The following is a 6,067-nucleotide window of genomic DNA, read 5'->3' as shown; positions in this document are numbered from 1 at the left end:
TAGTAGATAAATGAGGTCTTAGCTCTTCAAATAGCATAGCTGTTGAAATATGGTCACCAAGTTTATATTTTAAAATTGTGTGACCTTTTTTTTTTGTAAGTCAAATTGTATAGTTAAAATATTTTATCTTCCTAAAGTAAAATTGTAGCTTATACTATATGATGTAAATATAATATATTGTATATATTGATTATAACATTGTAAAATGACTCAAATGGCTAAAATATGATAAGTTTTCCCTCCAATTTTGCTTTTTGATCACTATCAATATCAGAGAGTAATTGGTTCAAATTTACACCATTATTTTAATGATTTTCTTTCCTGAAGGAGTCACATGCTTCATAAATGTGAATCTTATCCATCACTTCAGACATTTCTTTCTAATTTACTGTTCTATGCTTAGTATTTTATCAAAAATTTTAAATGTTTGCCCTTTTATCATTCCACATCTTCCTTTATCTCATATTCTTCATTTTTTAAAAAAGATAAGACTTATTTAGTATTACAGAAAAAAAAAGCAAGTCATGATTTTGGAAGATTTGTGAAGTAATAAAACAAGATTACTCTGTGAAGAATATGTATGACCTAGATTGAAAATTTGCTCCAAAAAGAAATGTGCCCACATCCTTTTGCTCTGTTAACATTGCATTGCTATAAAAAGTCAGACAAATGAAATCCCAACAGAATATGTACATTGCAGCAGTTGCTAAGGTTACCCCTTTAAAATCCTCTAAATAGGAAAAAAAAAAAAACCACCATAAAATCTATTCTTTTAGGACAGATGATAAGTCTGTCCTAAAGTTTTCTAAAAGTATTTTTGTGGTATTCATAAATGCAAGAAAAATATCATAAATCTAAACTTAGTGAGTACATAATGAATTAAATAATGTAAATGAATTGAAATTAAACCAGCATAAGATAACCCTTTCTGAAGTTTCCTTTAGGTGTTCAGAAGGAAGAGTACCCTCAAGGAGCACTGAAAATAAGAAAATAAAACTACTGTCATACTTATCCCTTCAGGTGAATTCACTCGCGAGACAGAAAGAGCTCAACATAATTTGTTTGCTATAAAACGCTTCTTATTCAAACTTTATTTTCGCCTGCCGTGACTTTTGAAACTATAGATTTCTTATATAAGAGCCTGGAATTGTGCAGAGAACGAATTTCAGAACAAACTTAAGCTATTCTTTATTTTAGAAATATAAAATATCTATGTATTATTTAAAGAGGCAGCCACTGGATGTCATTGTAATGCCATGAAGGTGAAAGTTCCCTAAATAAAACTTTAATTCTATATATTTGATAGCATTACATAGTTTAGACAACATTATCAAGAACAAAATCAAAGATATACTTCCAAAATTTGTTTTATTTGATGGTGGCAGTGACAAGAAAGATTCACTATGGGATTTAGATATCTTATTTAATTTGAACTTTTTCTGTTTTATTACTCAATTAATAAGTAAAGTGAAAGAATTTTGTAATTTTCCTGTTACTATTCTTTGGGTTAGTATTTAATTAGCTAAAAAACAAACACTTTTTAAACTAAAACATCATGACCCCAAAAAAATAAAATAAATAAAGACTTAATGAGGAGTCTGGATCTTGCCCATAGAATGTTTCAGCTTTTCTTGAGGTTTTGGGAAATTAATGATTGAGGTGGACTGCAGACACCAAACACTGAGACTATATCTGTCAATCATGTTGATCCCTACATTACCTGAGGCACCTCATTCAGAGTTCATACCAGTTGTTCAGAGAAGCTACTGATGGGTGACCACTGTTCAAGCACAAATTTTATTCATCAAATGGAACCCATGTCATTTCCATCCAGTTCAAAATTTTGTTTTTGATAAAAGTACCAATGAAAGAAAGGTTTGGATAAGATCATACTTTTTTGGAGATCAGACAACAAACAGATTTTTAGGAAATTGTTTTACCCCTTCTCTGGCATGCAAATTTCCTTTTAGAATACATAATAAATCTATTATTTATTTGTCTAAATAAATTTACAAAACTAAGTTCAGCATCAATATTCTTTGCATGCAAAAAAGCACAGTGGTCAAGATTTAAAAACCAAGTATGAAGGGGGAGGGGTCCCAAGATGGTGGTATAGCAACAGGATGATCCGAGTCACGCAGGACAAAATAGATAGTTAAAAGGGAGAGAGGATACATGTTAGAGATAGATCCATGGGAAATTCATGATGGGAACCCAGGAGACCAACAGAGACTGGGCAGCTCCATGCTGAAGGGGCAAATAAGAAAGGGAAGCAGCAGAGGCACAGAATGGAGAGGCTGACGCCAGCTCCCAGTGAATCAGGTGAGAAGGGAAATCATGGGTCCACAGAGCTACAGACAGCAGTGTGAGGGAGAGCTGGGTGAACTGCATTGGAAGTTCCATGTGGGAAAAAAGAGAAGGTATACCGGAACAGAGAGGTTGGGCACCCCTCTGCCCATCTACATCTTCCCTTCCCCCAACCAGACCTGCAGATGGCTGGGATAAGCCATTTTGTTTGTTTACATTTTCAAATAAAAGTAGTAGACAGCAGCCCTTAGCTCCCATGCACATGCCCATTAATTTCAGGGGCCACCTCACCACACCTAGCACCCAGGAACAAAGACTACAACATTTCAGACTAATTTTTTCCCCACCATGCAAGCTGTACAACAAGTTGTGAATATCTCCTGAATACTGAAAACTTGAGCTCCTTCAATCCACCAGTGAAAAGCGAGCCAGGCCCCAGTAGGTTGGGAATACATGCACCAGAGCTTGTACCCACCCCCACCAAGATTGAAAAGTGAGCTGGGCTCCAGAATGTGGGGCTGCAAGCTTCCATTTGCAACACAGAAAAATAATAGCTCATATCAGAGGGAAAATTCACCACAAGTAGAAAGACACAATTTAAAGAGAAAAGCAACCAGCCAAAAAAGAAAAAAATACAAGATGCCAAAAAACAAAGGAAACACCCTAAATAAGAATGAAGAAGACACTCTGAGTCCCTCAAAGGAGCACTACAACTCTTCGATAACAGAAGGTGAAGATGAAGATATCGAGGATATGCCAAAAATGGATTTCAGAAATTAATGGTCAGATTATTTAGAAGCAATCAGAAGCAAATTCACGATCTAAATGAAAAGCACTCCCAAGAAATTGAGATATTAAAAAGAAGTCAGAATGAAATACTAGAAATGGAGCTGGTACTGTGGTGTAGTGGGTAAAGCCTCTGCCTGCAGTGCTGGGATCCCATATGGGTGCTGGTTTGAATCCAGGTTGTTCCACTTCTGATCTATCTCTTAGCTATGGCCTGGAAAAGCAGTGAAAGATGGCCCAAGTCCTTGGGCCCCTGCACCCACGTGGTTGACCCAGAAGAAACTCCTGGCTCCTGGCTTCAGATTGGCACAGCTCTGGCCATTGCAGCCATCTGAGGAGTGAACCAGCAGATGGAAGGCATCTCTCTCTCTCTCTCTCTCTCTCTCTCTCACTTCTTCTCTGTAACATTACCTTCAAATAAATAAATAAATCCTTTAAAAAAGAGAAATATTAGAAATGGAGAATTCAATAGATAAAAAAAATGCAATGGAAAACCTTAACAACAGAATAAGATAGAGGAAACAATATCAAAACTAGAAGACAAATATCTGGAAACATTACAGTCAGACCAAATAAAAGAAGAAAAAATAAAACTAGAAAACTAAAAAACATGGTTGGAGATCTACAAGATTCTATCAAATGACTCAACATACAGATCCTAGGAATTCTGGAAGGCGTGGAAGGGGATAAAGGATTAGAAGGCCTTTTTAATGAAATAATTACAGAAAACTTCCCCAGTCTGGAGAAAAAAAAGAGACACCATATACAGGAAGTACACAGAACTCCCAATATTCATGACCAGAAAAGATCTTTACCTTGACACATTGTAGTAAAACTCCCCACAGTAAAACATAAAGAAAAGATCTTAAAAAGTACACAAGAGAAACACCAGATCATATTCAGAGGAAATCCAATTAGACTCTGCAGACTTCTCATCAGAAATTCTACAGGCAAGAAGAGAATGGTGAAATATATTCCAAGTCCTAAGAGAAAAAAACTGCCATCCCAGAATACTGTACCCTGTAAAGCTTTCATTTATGAATGAAGGAGAAATAAAGATCTCCTACAACAAGCAGAAATTAAAATAATTTGTAACTACTTGTTAAGCCCTACAAAAGATGCTCGAAGATGTGCTACACACAGATACGCAGAAACAGGAAGTTCAGTACGAAAGATGAACATAGAAAATGAGCCAGTAAAAGTACAAAGGAAACCCAAAGTAAATAATTAGGACTATTAACGGAAATATGGCAGGACAGAGTAGGTACTAAACAATAGTCACCCTGAATGTAAATGGTTTCAACTCTCCAGTTAAAAAACACAAACTGGCTAAATGTATGAGAAAAGAAAACCCATCTATTTGCTTCATACAAGAAACATAGCTTATCAACAAAGATGCATGCAGACTGAAAGTGAAAGGATGTGAAAAAATAATCCATGCTAACAGAAACCAAAAGAGTTGGTGTGGCCATCCTAATGTCAGACAAAACAGACTTTAACACAAAAACTATTAAAAGAGACAAAGAAGGGCACTATATAATGATTAAAGGATCAATTCAACAGGAAGATTTGACTATTACAAATGTATATGCACCTAATTACAGGGCACCTAGCTATCCAAAAGAAATGTTAATGGATTTAAAGGGAGATATAGATTCAAATACAGTAGTAATGGGGGACTTCAATACCTCACTTGAATGTCCTACATGAAGGATAGCTGTGAGTGAGACACCAGTGGAAAGAAGGGGTCATCAAAGAAGAATGTGCTTTTCTCCACAGGGAGGAGAGAACTTCCACTTTGCTTATGGCCTTGTCTAAATACTTATGGAGATTGTGAATTCAAAAGGCTTCTGTAGCCTTGGCTGCTCATGGCAAGATCCTCGGGTGATCACTGAAGTAATACATAAGAGTGCTAATTGTTAAATTAACAACAGGAATCTCTCTGCACTTACTTCCCCTGTGAGACCTCTGTCCTCCATAAGTTGCATTATGAGAGTTGACTGTGATACTTGATCTCAAACAATTTTTATATTTTATGTGTATCTGTGTAAATTGTTGAATTTTTTACTTAGTATAGAGTTGGTTTTCTGTGTATAAAGTTAATTTAAAATGGATCTTATTGGAGAATGGGACTGGGAATTGGAAAGGGAGGAGGATGTGGGGTGGGAGTGGTGGTGGGTAGGTGGGTAAGATGGGAAGAATCTTTATATTCCTGGGGCAGGGGCCATGGCTCACTTGGTTAATCCTCTGCCTGCGGCACCAGCATCCCATGTAGGCACCGGGTTCTAGTCCTGGTTGCTCCTCTTCCATCCAGTTCTCTGCTGTGGTCCAGGAGGGCAGTGGAGGAGGGCCCAAGTGCTTGGGACCCTGCACCCACATGGGAGACCAGGAGGAAGCACCTGGCTCCTGGCTCATTAGGGGAGTGAACCAATGGAAGGAAGACCTTTCTCTCTGTCTCTCACTGTCTATAACTCTACTTGTCAAATAATAAAAAAAAAGAACTTTATATTCCTAAGGTTGTACTTATGAAATTTGTACTCATTAAATAAAAGGTTTTTAAAAACTAAAGAAGCCAAGTTTAGTCTATGAGCTTATTGGAATTTCTTAAGGAGCATTTCAATATCAAATTTTCTAAAAAGACCCATAATAATTGAAGCCTATATATACTATTTAAAATTTGTTGCACTTTAATTCTTATCACAATTCATTAATTCTAATATGTCATGTATTGTAATTCTCTAAATTTATCAATATATTTTTAGAGAAAAAGAAGCACCCGTTCAATGCACATGTACAATTATTAACCATCATAATTCCTAATTATTTCTGGACTTAAGCACCACTTTCTTCTTCAATAGGGAAAGCTAAGCATTGTTCTAGACCTTCTTCAAATTAGGAATTAAAGATTATTCTAAATCACTCTGGGATCAGAGCAGGAAGGATTTTCCTACAAAGGGATATACTTTATCATGTC

The sequence above is a fragment of the Lepus europaeus genome, chromosome 1 (genome assembly GCF_033115175.1).
Source record: "Lepus europaeus isolate LE1 chromosome 1, mLepTim1.pri, whole genome shotgun sequence".
Lineage (NCBI taxonomy): Eukaryota > Metazoa > Chordata > Mammalia > Lagomorpha > Leporidae > Lepus > Lepus europaeus.
Note: the sequence above shows the minus strand (reverse complement) of the source record.